The following is a 17664-nucleotide window of genomic DNA, read 5'->3' as shown; positions in this document are numbered from 1 at the left end:
TCGTGTCAGGACCCCGATTCTAAGTCAGACCGATCTAGCCTGTAACACCTCATATCACTTTGCGGCCTCACGCACGGTATTCCCACGGGTGTCGGCTTACCATGGCCCGGGACCGTTTGCGCCTTTTGGCTCACGTATATGATAGTGTCGCTAGCATCCGTATGACAGAGAACCCGGGCCAACATGGCTATTCGTGAACCCAAAGCGGCACTAACCTATGGGGACAGGCATACATGATTCACATCGAGCATGCTGGTCAGCAGCGTGTGAATCCGGGCTATAGCACTGGGCTAACAGGACTCCCGGGAACCCGGGCTGTAGCAGGCTAGGTAGGACTCCGAAGGTCACCGCGTGACATTTCCCCGAAGGGACAGACACAGGAACGAAATGAAACACATGCCGGCCAGTCAAGTGTCCTGAGCAGTAGTGCTGGGCTAGCAGGACTCCGGTGAACCGGGCTGTAGCGGACCACTATGACTCAAGAAGCACTAGACTACATTTCCCCATAAGAGAGGCTGCCAAGGATAAACAACTAGATTGTTGGATCCCACACATAGCAATACACGTCACACGTACGCATAACATGCAAGTATGTGATGTACAACATGGCATCACAACATAACGCAACTCATATATATAAAGGCCCAGAAGAGCCACATAGCATTAAATACACATAGGGGTCACATGACCCATCATTCAGAGCATACAAGCAACGGAAGCATTACATGTCTGAGTACAGACAACTACAAAATAAAAAGGTTGAGAAGCCTGACCATCTACAAGTCCCTCCCAAGGGTACAAGATCGTAGCTGAGGTAACAAGCTACTCGTCGAAGTCCAAGCGGTACTACTAGTGAGACAGATGTCTCACCTGCAAAACATAAATAAAGCAAACGTGAGTACAAAGGTACTCAGCAAGACTTACATCAGATCCTATCATACATGCATTTGTATCAGGAAGGTAATGTGGGGTTTAGTTGCAGCAAGCCAGCTTTGACTCAGTGGCTATCATGTTCTACGACAACGAGAAACTTCTTTGAGGTGAGGCACCGCACACGAGTCCACTAATCACCACATCAATACACTACTATGGATTCATCCTCGTCTCCTTACGAGAAGGCCATCCATAGCACTCACACTTGTCTTGAGCATTTTAGAGTATCCATTTCAAGTTGTCTATGTACCACGTAAGCATCCAAGAAGTCCATAACCGAGGACACGGCTATTCGAATAGATCATGATAACCCTGCAGGGGTGTACTTCTTCAGACATGCTCTCACCACTTATCGTCGTTTACACCACGTGTACTCGGCAACCTTCAAGTGGAAGCACAGCAAGGGTGTCGGCCACAACCTGACTAACCACGCAAGTCTCTCATCCAGGTTTATCGCCTATTCGGGTTCCATCTGCAAGGAGATCCGGCCGGGGTGTCGCTCACGGCCCCAAACAATGTGAGCAGGGTTCCCAAGCCCACCATCTGGGTGCCACTTGGTACACCGTGCCACTGTGACTAGTCTGTCCCAAGCCGACCTGGCTGGGTGCCACTTGGTAGACTACTAACACTACCTACAAACACCAGAAACTATTTACAACTCCTGGACAGAGATCAAGTTGGCTAATAAGTCGAGAGAGCTTGGAGCGCCTGGAGCCCAATGTGTGGTAGTAACTAGTCATTGGACAACTTACACAGAACTCAGTTCTTAAGGATGGTTCCAGTGAGACAACCCACCATGTACTCCTACATGGCCCCTCACCGCTACCTTTACCAAATCGTGTTCACACGCTTAACTCTCAGCACCAGAACATATCGTACCACTCTAATTCATTCCCGATGAATCAGACCTGACACAACTCTAAGCAATAGCAGGCATGGCATGTAAGAACACAACATGGCTCAATCAACTCCTACACATGCTAGTGGGTTTTAACTATTTACTATGGCAATGACAGGGCATGCAGAGGAATGGGTTCAACTACCGCAGCATAAAGTAGCAGTTGAATCGTTGTTGTCCTAATGCAATAAATGAGAGCAGGAGCGAGAGAGTAGGATTGTATAGAAATGAACAAGGGGGGTTTGCTTGCCTGGTAGATCAACAAGGAAGGCACTACTCTCAGACAGGTACTCTGGAACGGTCTTCGGAGCAGGACCTAGCGAAAAGGAACGGTGTCAGTAATCAATACACAACCATATGCAACAATATGATGCATGATCATGGCATGAATATGTGATGCTGATTGAGCTAATGCAACCATATTCAAATGCATCTCCAAAATAAGCTCTTTATATAAGTCATTTTAGTGTTTCACTTATACAGTAGGTATAAGTTGGTTTGACATGCATGAAACTGGTACAGATGGATATATTGAATTTTTCTGATAATTTTTCATATATAAATTATTCCAATCTGAGCTACTATTGAATTTATATGAATTTTTGAAGTTTTGAATATATTCTGGAATTTCCTGATTTTAAAACCAGAAAATGATATATTGGGTCAGCACAGCGTCATGTTACGTCAGCAGGTCAATGGCGCTGACCAAGTCAAACCTGACGTGTGGGGTCCACACGTCAGTGACTTAGTTAGTTAACAAGGGGGTTTATTTAGTCTAATTAGGATTATTGGGCGCCGGGCCCACTGGTCAGCGACTAACTAGCTAACTAACCTAGGTTAATTAGTGTTAAACTAATACTAACTAAAAATGTCAGGGGGTGGCCCACGCATCATTGACACAAGGGGGAGGGTCAAACCTTGGTCAGCGGGTCAAACCCGCCGGCGACTCGATGCCGGCGAGGCCAGACGCGGCGGAGGGCGTCGGAAATCGCCTTCAGGCGACCAAACGCACGGCGGAGACCACAGAGGCGAAGCCCGCGCTCGTCAACACTGATCGGAGCAAGTGGGAGAGGCGGGGTCGGCCGGAGCTCGCCGGTGCGAAGCTCGGAGCGGCGGCCGGAGTTCGTCTTCGAGCGGGAGCGGGCTGTGGGGCACGGGGAGGCCACCCGAGGGGCTCCGCGGCACCCTCGTGGCACCAGGAGCACGATGGGGTGCTCGGTTTGGGCGGAGGCGGGCCAAGACGACGATGGCGACATGGACGGTGGCGAAGCGCTACGGCCATGGCGGGGGGAACGATGCTACGGCGCGCGAGCGACTAAGCGGAGAGGGGGGAATGGTGGCGGGGCTCACCACGGATCCGGTGGAGGCGTCAGAGAGATCAGGGGAGGTCCAACGGCGACGAATTGACGGTGGCAGATGTCGGGGCCCGAGGAGGAAGACGATGGCGATGGCGGCGATGCAGGCCGTTCGGAGGTGCATGGCTCGACGGACAGGACAAGGACGACGGCTAGAAGCTGTTGGACTTGTCGGAGAGGCGAGGCCATGGCGGTGGGCACGGCAACGGCGTGCGGCGGCGACGGTGGTGCTCGGGCGTTCGCGGGAGAGGGCGACAGAAGTGAGGAGGAGGACTGGAGAGAGCGAGAGAGGCCTGGGGGGTTGCATGGCATCGTTCGCGGCGGCCAGGGCGTCGAGGAAGAGGCCATGCAGGCAGCTCGCGTGGCGCGCGGAGCGTGCGCGCGCGCCGGACACAGTCCCGTCCTCCTGGCAGGAGGAAGACGACAGGGGAGGGGGCAGGTGGGCTGGGCTGGCCAACTGGGCCGGCCAGGCCGCACAGTGCCGGGCTACACAAATATGTGGCCCAGGCAAGTTTCTTTTCTATTTTTGTTTTGTTTTCTATTTTTTGACATTTGTTTTGATTTAATGAAAATACTAAACCAATTTATTTTCTTCTGAAAATTATTGTAGGAACTAATTGGATTATTCCAAAGCCCCACAGTTAAAATCAGAATTATTGGACATATAATATATATATATAACATATATATATCCAATGCAAATAATTATTGCATTAATTCCAAATGGCCAAAATAAATATTTATGAGTTCCTAAAAATATTGGTTTGAATTTTACATCTGACCAATATTTTCAAAGAGCAACATGAACATTTTCTTGGACCTTTTTGGAGCAACTTTTATCTAGGTTATTTCCAGAAATGATTTCTAAGGGTTTCACAAATCCCCATTTCAAATTTAAATGAAATTTAAACATGATGCACAATGACTAGCTGGTCTAGGTCATACCAGAGCTAGGGATGTGACAACTCGCCCCCACTCGAAAAAATCTCGTCCCGAGATTCAGGAGTTGGCGGATAGAAAGCGGGGTACTCAAGTCGAAGACGATCTTCACGCTCCCAGGTAGCTTCTCTCTCGGATTGATGACACCATTGAACCTTGAGAAACTTGATGTTATGACGTCAAGTGACACGCTCTGCTTGATCCACAATGCGGACGGGGTACTCTTGATAAGTGAGGTTATCTTGGAGATCAAGTGTTTCGCGGTCCACTCCGCGGATGGGATCCGAGAAGCAACGCGTGAGTTGAGAGACGTGGAAGACATCATGAACTCAAGAAAGATGTGGGGGTAGTTCCAACTGGTAGGCAACCTCTCCTCGTTTAGCGAGAATGAGAAAGGGACCAATATAATGAGGAGCCAACTTGCCCTTGATACCGAAACGATGGGTACCCTTCAAAGGGGTAACCCGAAGGTAAGCCTTGTCGCCAGCTTCATAAGACACTTCCTTATTACTATGGCCATACTGGCTCTTTTGATGAGATTGGGCCATTTTCAAATTCTCAAGAATGATACGAACTTTCTCTTCTGCCTCCTGAATCATGTCCGGTCCAAACAATTGTCTTTCACCGGTTTCTGACCAGTTCAAAGGTGTTTGACATCTTCGTCCATACAGAACCTCAAAAGGAGCTTTCTTGAGGCTGGATTGGTAGCTGTTGTTATAAGCAAACTCGGCGAAGGGAAGACACTTCTCCCAATCCATACCGAATGAGATAACACAAGCTCTAAGCATGTCTTCGAGAATTTGGTTGACCCTTTCCACCTGACCACTTAATTGAGGGTGGAAAGCGGTACTAAAGGAAAGATGGGTGCCCATGGCAGTTTGGAAACTCTCCTAGAAATGAGAGGTGAAAAGACTACCACGGTCTGAATTGATCTCTAGTGGGACACCATGAAGTGAAACTATTCGAGAAATATATAAGTCAGCGAGCTGACTAGCAGTGATACTCTCTCGAACAGGTAGGAAGTGAGCCACTTTGGAAAGACGATCAATGACTACGAAGATAGCATTATTCCCTTTCTTGGTCCTGGGAAAACCGGTGATGAAGTCCGTACCAACTTTATCCCATTTCCATTCAGGAATAGCTAAAGGCTGGAGGGTGCCAGCAGGCCTTTGATGCTCTGCCTTAACGCAATGACAAACGTCGCAGTTAGCAATAAACTGAGCAATTTCTCTCTTCATCCTAGGCCACCAAAACCTCTGGCGTAGGTCCTGATACATCTTAGTACTACCGGGATGAATCGTGAGAGGAGATTCATGGGCCTCCTTAAGAATCAGTTGTCGTAGATGTTGATTCTTGGGAACCACCAAGCGATTCTCAAAGGAAACAACACCTCGATCATCTAAGGAGAAACTGCCACCAACTCCCTTGTTAGTGTTTCTCTTGATCCGGGAAATCCCGTATCCTGCTTCTGAGCAGAGATGATCTGATCCACAAGAGTAGGTTTCACCACCAAGGTAGAAAGGAATCCGTGAGGATCAATGTGATAGTTGAGCTTACATAACTCCTCATGGAAAAGTGGTTGGCCCTGTTGCAACATGAGATTGTTGCAATAGAACTTACAACTTAGTGCATCAGCCATGACATTTCCCTTGCCTGGGGTGTAGGTAATCCCTAAGTTGTAATCTGAGATCAACTCCAACCAACATCTTTGCCTAAGGTTCAAATCTGGTTGGGTGAAGATATACTTGAGACTCTGGTGATCGGTGTAAATCTCGCAACGCTTACCAAGAAGGTAATGTCGCCAGGTCTTAAGTGCATAGACTACGGCTGCAAGCTCTAGATCATGTGTAGGATAATTCTCCTCATGTGGATGCAACTGTCGAGATGCATAGGCAATCACATGGCGATCTTGCATAAGAATGCAACCTAGTCCCTGTCGTGAGGCGTCGCAGTAGATAACAAAGTCTTTAGTGAAATCTGGTGGCACAAGTATGGGAGCAGAAGTCAGGCGTCTTTTCAGTTCCTGAAAACTGTGCTCACACTGTGGGGACCACTCAAACTTTTTTTCTATCTTGAGAAGTTCCATGAGAGGTTTGGCCACTTTGGAGAAGTTCTCAACGAAGCGGCGACAATAACTGGCTAGACCAAGGAAAATCCTAACTTGCTTAACTGTTTCAGGCGGAGTCCAATCAAGAACGGCCTGAACTCTCTCGGGATTGACAGCAATGCCCTTACCAGAGATTGCGTGGCCGAGATAGGTCACTTCTTGTAACCAAAATTCGTACTTGGAGAACTTGGCATAAAGGCGGTGCTCTCTGAGTTTTTCTAACACAAGTCTAAGATGTTCGGCATGCTCTTCCTCGTTCTTCGAGTAAATAAGGATATCATCAAGGTAAACCACGACGAACTTATCTAAGTACTCCATGAAGATCGAGTTCATCAAGCGGGAGAATGTAGCTGGAGCATTGGTTAGACCGAAGGACATGACGGTGTACTCGCACTGGCCATAATGAGTGACAAAAGCCGTCTTAGGAATGTCCCCGTTTCTAATCTTGATTTGATGGTAGCCTAACCTCAAATCCATCTTGGAAAAGACTGAGGATCCAGCGAGCTGATCATACAGGTCGTTGATCCTAGGGAGCGGATACTTGTTCTTTATCGTGACCAAATTAACGGGACGATAATCTACAACCATCCGGTCTGTACCATCCTTCTTCTTGACGAAGAGGACGGAGCAAGCCCAAGGAGAAGAACTAGGACGGATGAAACCCTTTTGCAAGGACTCATCAAGTTGTTTCTTAAGCTCAGCAAGTTCTAAGGGTGCCATCTTGTAAGGTCTCCCAGAAATTGGGGCGGTTCCTGGGAGAAGATCTATGAAGAACTCTACATCCCTGTCAGGTGGAATACCTGGCAGTTCTTCAGGAAAGACATCCGAAAAGTCACGGACTACCGGGATATCTTCAAGGTCTGGAAGAGGGCTGGCATTAAGAGAATAGAGTTGGCGCTTTGTAACTCTAGTGGAGACAGTGACTATCTTGCCAGATGGGTGTGTAAGCTGAACAGACCTTGTGTACCAAACAATCTTGGCATAATGAGCTTTCATCCAGTCCATACCCAAGATGATGTTAATATCTGTAGACTTGAGGGCTATAAGTGATGCAAGGAATACAAGTCTGCAACAAGGATTTCATTACCATGGCTTACACTAGAAGTTTGCCATTTGGATCCAGGAGTTTGAATGACTAGTGGAGAGGGCATATCACAAAATGAAATGTTGTGCAAGTTAGCATAGCTTTCAGAAATGAAGGAGTGAGATGCTCCAGTGTCGAACAGAACCGATGCTGGATGACAATTGACAAGGAGTGTACCAAGAACGACATCCGGATCATCATGAGCGTCTTTAGCTGAGACGTGATGCACACATCCACGTTCAGTGGGAGCTGACTTGACACTTATCATCTTGCATGATGGCTTACCACGGCCAACAGACTTCTCTGGCTGGGGTGGAGCATAGTTAGTTTGAGAGCAGTCACGTGCATAGTGTCCTAGCTCTCCGCATGTGAAGCAAGTCCCTGAAGTAGGACGTGGACCTGCATTGACAAGCGGTCTACCAGTAGGCCTGGGTGGAGCATGTAACTGAACTGGGTGAGGCGCCACATAAGAGGGCCTCGGTGAATAACCGGGTGGAAGTGCGGAGTTCGGAACCCAAATCCGACGCTTCTGCAGACTAGAACCGGAGGAGGAACCCAAATCACGGGTGTGCTTACGAGACTCCTCGTAAGTGAGTTGAGCTGTCTCTGCATTAATGGCCTTGTTCACAAGAGCCTGGAATGTATTGCAATGATGCAAGTGGAGATCACGACGCAACTTGGGGTTGAGACCCTTCCGGAACCTAGCCTGCTTCTTGGCGTCTGTGGACACCTCTTCTGTAGCATAGCGGGCAAGGTTCTCAAACTCTCTACTGTAAGCATCAACAGCCATCTTATCCTGGGTGAAACTATAGAACTCTTCTCTCTTGCGGTCAATGAGAGCCTGAGGAATGTGATGCTCGCGAAAAGCCTCAGTGAAATCTCTCCAGCTGGTTATCTGGCCAGCTGGAAGCATAACCTCATAGTTCTGCCACCAAAGACCTTCCAGATGATAAGCAGCGTAGGTGACCTTGTCACTTTTAGCTACGTTCGCAGAATGCAGCTTGTGAGTGATACTACGAACCCAGTCATCTGCATCGAGTGGTTCAATGGAATGATGGAAGGTAGGTGGTTTCAGGCCAATGAAGTCATGAATGGACACAAACTCTTTGTGCTGATGGGAAGTGTTCTCCTCAATACGTGCTAGCAAGCGGTTAGACTCTCGCTTGTTCTTCTCCATCTCTAACATGAAGTCTGCCAACGAAGACTGGTCTGGAGGATCCTCATCCCTACCATCTCCGTGGTTCCGGCTACGAGCAGCAGAATTTCGGTTAACCGGCAACATCCTGAAGAACGAAACCAAGGAAACAAGGATGGATTCAGCATCATCATAAGGATGTAGAAGGTAGCACAAGAATTTAGTATCTCCCAAACTCCTAGGACAATCCCTACAGCATAACGGTAGTAAAATGCTCAAAACGAGACATTCTGCAAAAGACGGGGTAGTACCATAATCAACATCATCACTCAAGGTTCTGAGATCATACTAAACAGACTACACCGGAAGAACTTGAAAACTGGAATACGACTTTGATCAACCAATCCTATGGGACTACGGAGTAGTAACACGTGATCGTGATAGACAGAAGAGGAAGCCTAGTTCCTTAACCCCGTAGGAAATATAGGATGACTTAGATCAGAAGGGCATGAGGTATAAGGAGTAAAAAGAGCCTTACGTTCCCTTTCGCAATCAATTCCCTTACATAACTAAAGAATTTCTAGACTCAACGTCGACCAGGTTGGCTTGGAAATCCTACAGGCAGTCAGGCTCTGATACCAAAGCTGTCAGGACCCCGATTCTAAGTCACACCGATCTAGCCTGTAACACCTCATATCACTTTGCGGCCTCACGCACGGTATTCCCACGGGTGTCGCCTTACCATGGTCTGGGACCATTTGCGCCTTTTGGCTCACGTATATGATAGTGTCGCTCGCATCCATATGACAGAGAACCCGGGCCGACATGGCTAGTCGTGAATCCAAAGCGGCACTAACCTATGGGGACAGGCATACATGATTCACATCGAGCATGTCGGTCAGCAGCGTGTGAATCCGGGTTGTAGCACTGGGCTAATAGGACTCCGGGGAACCCGGGCTGTAGTAGGCTAGGCAGGACTCCGGAGGTCACCGCGTGACATTTCCCCGAAGGGACAGACATAGGAACGAAATGAAACACATGCTGGCCAGTCAAGTGTCCTGAGCAGTAGTGCTGGGCTAGCAGGACTCTGGTGAACCGGGCTGTAGCGGACCACTATGACTCAAGAAGCACTAGACTACATTTCCCCATAAGAGAGACTGCCAAGGATAAACAACTAGATTGTCGGATCCCACACATAGCAATACACGTCACACATACGCATAAGATGCAAGTATGTGATGTACAACATGACATCACAACATAGCGCAACTCATATAGATAAAGGCCCAGAAGAGCCACATAGCATTAAATACACGCAGGGATCACATGACCCATCATTCAGAGCATACAAGCAACAGAAGCATTACATGTCTGAGTACAGACAACTACAAAAGAAAAAGGCTGAGAAGCCTGACCATCTACAAGTCCCTCCCAAGGGTACAAGATCGTAGCTGAGGTAACAAGCTACTCGTGGAAGTCCAAGCGGTACTACTAGTGAGACATATGTCTCACCTGCAAAACATAAATAAAGCAAACGTGAGTACAAAGGTACTCAGCAAGACTTACATCAGATCCTATCATACATGCATTTGTATCAGGAAGGTAATGTGGGGTTTAGTTGCAGCAAGCCAGCTTTGACTCAGTGGCTATCATGTTCTACGACAACGAGAAACTTCTTTGAGGTGAGGCAGTGCACACGAGTCCACTAATCACCACATCAATACACTACTATGGATTCATCCTCGTCTCCTTACGAGAAGGCCATCCATAGCACTCACACTTGTCTTGAGCATTTTAGAGTATCCATTTCAAGTTGTCTATGTACCACGTAAGCATCCAAGAAGTCCATAACCGAGGACATGGCTATTCGAATAGATCATGATAACCCTGCAGGGGTGTACTTCTTCACACATGCTCTCACCACTTATCGTCGTTTACACGATGTGTACTCGGCAACCTTCAAGCGGAAGCCCAGCGAGGGTGTCAGCCACGACCTGACTAACCACACAAGTCTCTCATCCAGGTTCATCGCCTATTCGGGTTCCATCCGCAAGGAGATCCGGCCGGGGTGTCGCTCACGGCCCCAAACAATGTGAGCAGGGTTCCCAAGCCCACCATCTGGGTGCCACTTGGTACACCGTGCCACTGTTACTAGTCTGTCCCAAGCCCACCTGGCTGGGTGCCACTTGGTAGACTACTAACACTACCTACAAACACCAGAAACTATTTGCAACTCCTGGACAGAGATCAAGTTGGCTAATAAGTCGAGAGAGCTTGGAGCGCCTGGAGCCCAATGTGTGGTAGTAACTAGTCGTTGGACAACTTACACAGAACTCAGTTCTTAAGGATGGTTCCAGTGAGACAACCCACCATGTACTCCTACATGGCCCCTCACCGCTACCTTTACCAAATCGTGTTCACACGCTTAACTCTCAGCACCAGAACATATCGTACCACTCTAATTCATTCCCGATGAATCAGACCTGACACAACTCTAAGCAATAGCAGGCATGGCATGTAAGAACACAACATGGCTCAATCAACTCCTACACATGCTAGTGGGTTTTAACTATTTACTGTGGCAATGACAGGTCATGCAGAGGAATGGGTTCAACTACCGCAGCATAAAGTAGCAGTTGAATCGTTGTTGTCCTAATGCAATAAATGAGAGCAGGAGCGAGAGAGTAGGATTGTATCGAAATGAATAAGGGGGGTTTGCTTGCCTGGTAGATCAACAAGGAAGGCACCGCTCCTCAGACAGGTACTCTGGAACGGTCTTTGGAGAAGGACCTATCGAGAAGGAACGGTGTCGGTAATCAATACACAACCATATGCAACAATATGATGCATGATCATGGCATGAATATGTGATGCTGATTGAGCTAATGCAACTAGCTTTTATTTGGATGAAATCCATTTGAACCAAAGATTCAATTGCATCTCCAAAATAAGCTCTTTATATAAGCCATTTTAGTGTTTCACTTATACAGTAGGTATAAGTTGGTTTGACATGCATGAAACTGGTACAGATGGATAGATTGAATTTTTCTGATAATTTTTCATATATAAATTATTTCAATCTGAGCTACGGTTGAATTTATATGACTTTTTGAAGTTTTGAATATATTCTGGAATTTCTTGATTTATTTTAAAACCAGAAAATGATATATTGCATCAGCACAGCGTCATGCTTACCTCAGCAGATCAATGGCACTGACCAAGTCAAACCTGACGTGTGGGGTCCACACGTCAGTGACTCAGTTAGTTAACAGGGGGGTTTATTTAGTCTAATTAGGATTATTGGGCGCCGGGCCCACTGGTCAGCGACTAACTAGCTAACTAACCTAGGTTAATTAGTGTTAAACTAATACTAACTAAAAATGTCAGGGGGTGGCCCACGCGTCAGTGACACAAGGGGGGGGTCAAACCCCGGTCAGCGGGTCAAACCTGCCGGTGACTCGACGCCGGCGAGGCCAGACGCGGCGGAGGGCGTCGGAAATCGCCTTCCGGCTACCAAACACGCGGCGGAGAACACAGAGGCGAAGCCCGCGCTCGTCCGCACTGATCGGAGCAAGTGGTAGAGGCGGGGGCGGCCGGAGCTCGCCGGAGCGAAGCTCGGGGCGGTGGCCGGAGTTCGTCTTCGAGCGGGAGCGGGCTGCGGGGCACGGGGAGGCCACTCGAGGGGCTCTGCGGCACTCTCGTGGCACCAGGAGCACGATGGGGTGCTCGGTTTGGGCGGAGGCGGGCCGAGACGACGACGGTGACATGGACGGCGGCAAAGCGCTACGACCATGGCGGGGGGAACGATGCTACGGCTCGCGAGCGACTAAGCGGAGATGGGGAATGGTGGCGGGGCTCACCGCGGATCCGGTGGAGGCGTCAGAGAGCTCGGGGGAGGTCCAAAGGCGACGAATTGACGGTGGCGGACGGCGGAGCCCGAGGAGGAAGATGATGGCGATGGCGGCGATGCAGGGCGTCCGGAGGTGTGTGGCTCGACGGAGAGGACGAGGATGACGGCTAGAAGCTGTTGGACTTGTCGGAGAGGCGAGGCCGTGGCGGTGGGCGCGACAATGGCGTGCGGCGGCGACGGTGGTGCTCAGGCGTTCGCGGGAGAGGGCGACAGAAGCGGGGAGGAGGACTGGAGAGCGAGAGAGGCCTGGGGGGTTGCGTGGCGTCGTTCGCGGTGGCCAGGGCGTCGAGGAAGAGGCCAGGCAGGCAGCTCGCGTGGCGCGCGGAGCGTGCGCGCGCGCCGGACACACGCCCGTCCTCCTGGCGGGAGGAAGACGACATGGGAGGGGGGCAGGTGGGCTGGGCTGGTCAACTGGGCCGGCGAGGCCGCATAGTGCCGGGCTGCACAGATATGTGGCCCAGGCAAATTTCTTTTCTATTTTTGTTTTGTTTTTTATTTTCTGACATTTGTTTTGATTTAATGAAAATACTAAATCAATTTATTTTCTTCTGAAAATTATTGTAGGAATTAATTGGATTATTCCAAAGCCCCACAGTAAAAATCAGAATTATTGGACATATATAATCTCGTCCTAATAATAAAGCACGGATTGAGTTTGCAGGTTCACTGTCGCGGCGTTTTTGCGAAATATTCCCTGTGTATTTTGGTATTCGATCCGCAGTACTTTAAATAAGTCAGCCGAACCGGTATGGCCGAGATAAAAAAACACACCCTCACAACCCTGCCTCCCAATCCTATCTCTGACTCCAGCACACCACCGCCTCTTGCCACGCCACGCCCCCGCGGCCGCGCGCCGCTGGCCCATCCCCCGCCGCCCCCACCCCGTCGCATGGTTTCCATGGTTAGATCTGCCGGCCGCCCGGTCGATTTTGCCTTGAACGAGAATGTGAGCTCGCGGGCGCCGCTGCATCTGCTCCGACGAAAGGGGCGGGAGATGGCGCTGCTGGAGGCCGTGATTGGGGGGAGACGGCAGGGAGTATGACGAGCTCAGGGAGGAGAGGTTGGAGGGATGGACGCGGGAGTCAAGCCGCCACGAACGACGAGTCAACAACACGTGCCGCACGGGCACGCGACCACCGTGTCTCCCGTCAATCCGGTCGCCCATGAGAGGGACGAATGCGATCACGAGTTCATGTCCACATACTGGCGGTGGAGGAGGCGGAGGAGGGCTCAACACAAGGTGGATCATCCTTGCGTTGGGGTCCTCGACGGGGAGGAATTGACCACTGGCATGCAGCGGCTCAGGTCCGGATTGATGCGCGGCCATGGGGCGATGGCCAGGGTGATCCACAATGCCCGGGTCAACGAGTGCGTCGTCCTAGACCTCTACTCCTTCAGCACGCTGATCCGGGGCTGCGGCCAGGTGATCTGGAGCGTGCACGGAAGGTGTTCGATGGTATGTTCTTCTGGCAGTTATGAAGAAAAGTGTGGATTACACTATTCTTTGTTCCGATTCTTGCACCTGTTGGTTTTTTACTTTCAGAACTCTGAAAAGTATAAGATGGTCTGTGTTTTCTTTCCTGGTACAAGTACTTTAAACTGGCACCATATTATTGCTACAATGAACAAAGGTTGTATTTTTTACATTGATTGGTACGCAAATAGTTGTCTTAGCTGATCACCTATTGCGTATGTATGCTTTCACTTAACCTTGCTTGTGTCTGTGTTATTCTTTCCTAGCTGTATCTGCTTATGGTTTGATGCTTGCCCCTGTGTTGTGCTACAGAACTTACCTAACCGGCAGAAACCTGGATGATGGAAGGGCTCTGTGGTAGATCGATCAAGGGAACATACTATTTGGTAAATTAATTTTCTGTCAATTTTAGTTTCCGGTCTCTTCTTGCATGCATGAATTAGTCCTTGTTCACTCTGCTTACTGTTCTCTCTCTACAGAGCAGTGAAAAAGAAAATGAAGGAACAGATGGATGATTTTCAGGTATTGTTTTCAACTGGAAATGTTCAAATTGATATGTATGTGATGATTTTCCTCTTCTATCTGTGAATAAATGTTCCCTCTAATCTTTTCTTTAGATACACGCACAAAAAGTAAAAACCAGTCCTTATTTCTGTTTACTACTAGGGCTATTTGATTTGATATGCCCTCATAGAGCAGCAGCAGGGAGAAACCACCCTACTTTGCCATGTCTATGAGCCATCCAGTCTAGAACCCATATGAATTCTGAACATCTAGCAGGGTGCAAGTTACTTCGCTGATGCTTATATGTTCTAGAATGTAAAAGAAAGATACTACTCAACTGCCCCCTCCGTCCCAAAATAAGTGTCTCAACTTTGTACTAACTTTAGAAAAAAGTTGTACTAAGCTTGAGACACTTATTTTGGGACGGAGCGAGTATGCTTTTGCCAATTGTCCTATGGACTTTGAGTAACTTTACACAAATGCTTCTTAACCATTATGGTAGATTATTGATAGAAGCTATCAGCCTGATATCTCTGAAGATAGAATAGTATAATGTGTGTGATTCTGTGTTGTTACCCTCGGATGCAGGTAATGAGAGAATCAATCGGGCAGGAATACCGGGAAGTCGTTGAAAGAAGGGTATTCACTGTAACTGGTAATCGCCTTGATGAAGAGGTATAGTGGCAACATTTTTTTCTATGGTTAAATTTGTTCTTCTTTCTTTCTATTGTTTATCTTTCTTACAGTGTGCCTCCTTTGTAACTTTGGAACCTGCGGACAATTGATGGTTTAATCGAGACAGGAAGAAGTGAGCAGATTTTCAAAGATGCAGTTCAGCAGCAGGGGAGAGCCCATGTATATATGAGTTATAACTTGGTCATGATCTGGACACTTGTGGGAAAAACACATCGAAATCTCAGGATGATAATTTTTCATCCATGTTGCAGATATTGGATACTGTTGTTGAGATACAGGAGCGGCATGATGCTGTAAGAGATCTAGAGAGGAAGCGTCTGGAGTTGCAGAAGGTTATACTGTTTTAATGCACAAGCTCTTTTCCAATTTATTTTATAGTTGACACTTGACACCTACCATGCATGCATATGTGAATCGAAGGGATTTCCTTTCCTGGGTTTTCGCTTGTAGATATTCCTGGATATGGCAGTGTTGGTTGAGGCTCAAGGAGACATGATCAGCCACATAGAGACACATGTAAGATGATGAATGTTCAGGGTAGTATTTTTTTCAAAAATATGTTTAGGGTAGTGTTAGTACGCAACAAGTAAAAACACAATTTGTGATGCCGCCTCCACCGGTAGTGACAACACGGTCGCTGCATTTGGTCTATCCCGAGCCTCTGATTGTGGTTGCTGTTCTTTCGATATCCGCTTGCCATGATATTGTGGCTGGACTTCTGGTATGTGTAATGTGTTACCTCTAAATTTTTTTATCTGGACTAATTAGGGCCTGCTTCTGTTTGCTCTAATTGATATAATGGTTGTGGCATGCAGCAGCCAAGCCAACAACAGAGCCAGGCTTAGGCCTGATAATGACTTGACAAATATGGTCAAAATGCTGGAGATGACGAATCTAACGAAACTGAAGAAATACGCGCGCGCCGGGGGGGGGGGGGGGGGGGGTACTCTTAACTTTAGTTCCTTATTATTTTTGTATGTTCATTGCTATGTATCTGTATAAACATGCTTCGACCATTGTTGTCAATTGGCTGGCAAACGGGCTGCATATTTCTAGCCATGCAGAATAAGCGGATGAGATGATGTCCATTCATTGGTGGCACAAAATCAATTTCCCTTTCCAACTAATAGTGCATACATTAAGAAAATTATTGCAGTTGGCAGCTAGTCACTGCATGTTTTCAAATGTTTTGTGCGCTTGTCCCATTGAGTCACTTCCGAGGTTGCTACAGCATGTTAAGTAAGCATCCAAATATTTATTTTTTGTATCATCATCTCATGGAAAATGAATCTCCTTCACACATGACATGTTTTTGATAGCAACACGCAAATATTACTTTATAGATGTTGTTCCGAGTTCTGTTATGTGCAGGCTTATGCCAGAGCCTAGCTCTTACAGCCCCAAAGATAAATAAACTCACCAGAGTCTAGCTCTTACATAGAAATCGACACATATTTTTAGGTGACCATGTATTTATTTAGTTCATCTAAGCAAATCTAGCGCTCCTTGGTCAATTACAATTTAGCTGGGAATTTCGCTCTACAATGTTTTTATATAGGTTGTCAATTAGACTCAATCTTGGATGAATTATACTATGACAAAGGCATTTAAAACTTGTTTCGCATTGGATTGCTGGAGACGTGCATGGGCAGCGCTAGGAAAATATTAAAATGATTGCACAACATGTGATTGTTTGAAGCAACAAATTGCTAAATGGGTTTGTCCTCATAATGACATATATTCTCATGCAGGATGGTGGGAACTAAGAAAACAATTATTAGTACACATGCTTAAGTACAATCAGAGTGAAGCTAGAGTTTACATTTTTCTGAATTTGTACAACTTAGAAATGGTTAGGTGTATTAGGAAGTAGATTTCCTAAATTATAACGTCATCTTAAGTAGAAATCCATTGAGTACTAATGTCAAACTATCTTCTCTATATAAGTGAAGTTTCACAGCCGCTATTTTTTGGTTATTTTTTCCTTTGTTGATGAAGGCACCCAGATGTTCATACATTATTTTATGAACCAGCTTTCTATTGTCTTGTTTTTATTATCGGTATTTGGTTATTGTCGATATTCACCCATTTTGATCATTGCAATAATATGTATCCCGTTGCAACGCACGGGCAATTTTACTAGTATATATAACATATATATATATCCAATGCAAATAATTATTGCATTAATTCCAAATGGCCAAAATAAATATTTATGAGTTCCTAAAAATATTGCTTTGAATTTTACCTCTGGCCAATATTTTCAAAGAGCAACATGAACATTTTCTTGGACCTTTTGGGAGCAACTTTTATCTGTGTTATTTCCAAAAATGATTTCTGAGGGTTTCACAAATCCCCATTTCAAATTTAAATGAAATTTAAACATAATGCACAATGACTAGCTGGTCTAGGTCATACCAGAGCTAGGGATGTGACACCTCGGTCGGGGGGGGGGGGGGCATGCATCCATATCTTAAGATTCCCTTCGTGCCGACACGAGGGAGGGGTGGCTGCTAGCTACTTCACACTTTGCTAGGGTGAACCTCGGTTGGGGGGGGGGCATGCATTCATAGCTTAGGATTTCATTTCTGCCGACACGAGGGAGGGGGCTGATAGCTACTTCACACTT

At 47.3% G+C, this 17664-nt stretch overlaps 1 long non-coding RNA gene across 5 annotated transcripts; it reads left to right on the top strand.

Moving 5' to 3' along the window:
• Positions 1 to 13141: 13141 nt before the first annotated feature.
• On the top strand, positions 13142 to 16836 carry LOC125515122 (uncharacterized). Of its 5 annotated transcripts, XR_015608906.1 has the most exons (7): positions 13143 to 13817; positions 14148 to 14221; positions 14315 to 14357; positions 14928 to 15014; positions 15142 to 15194; positions 15287 to 15367; positions 15486 to 15521. It is a non-coding gene; the product is annotated as an uncharacterized LOC125515122 (long non-coding RNA). The 5 variants fall into 5 exon arrangements; XR_007286825.2 differs by adding an exon at positions 15851 to 16836 and having other exon boundaries at positions 13142 to 13817; positions 15142 to 15756; XR_015608905.1 differs by having other exon boundaries at positions 15142 to 15367.
• The last annotated feature ends 828 nt before the right edge of the window (positions 16837 to 17664 follow it).

Source organism: Triticum urartu, chromosome 6A, assembly GCF_056163025.1.
Source record: "Triticum urartu cultivar PI428250 chromosome 6A, HENAU_Tu73, whole genome shotgun sequence".
NCBI classification, from domain to species: Eukaryota; Viridiplantae; Streptophyta; class Magnoliopsida; order Poales; family Poaceae; genus Triticum; species Triticum urartu.
This window is presented reverse-complemented; position numbering and strand designations above follow the sequence as displayed.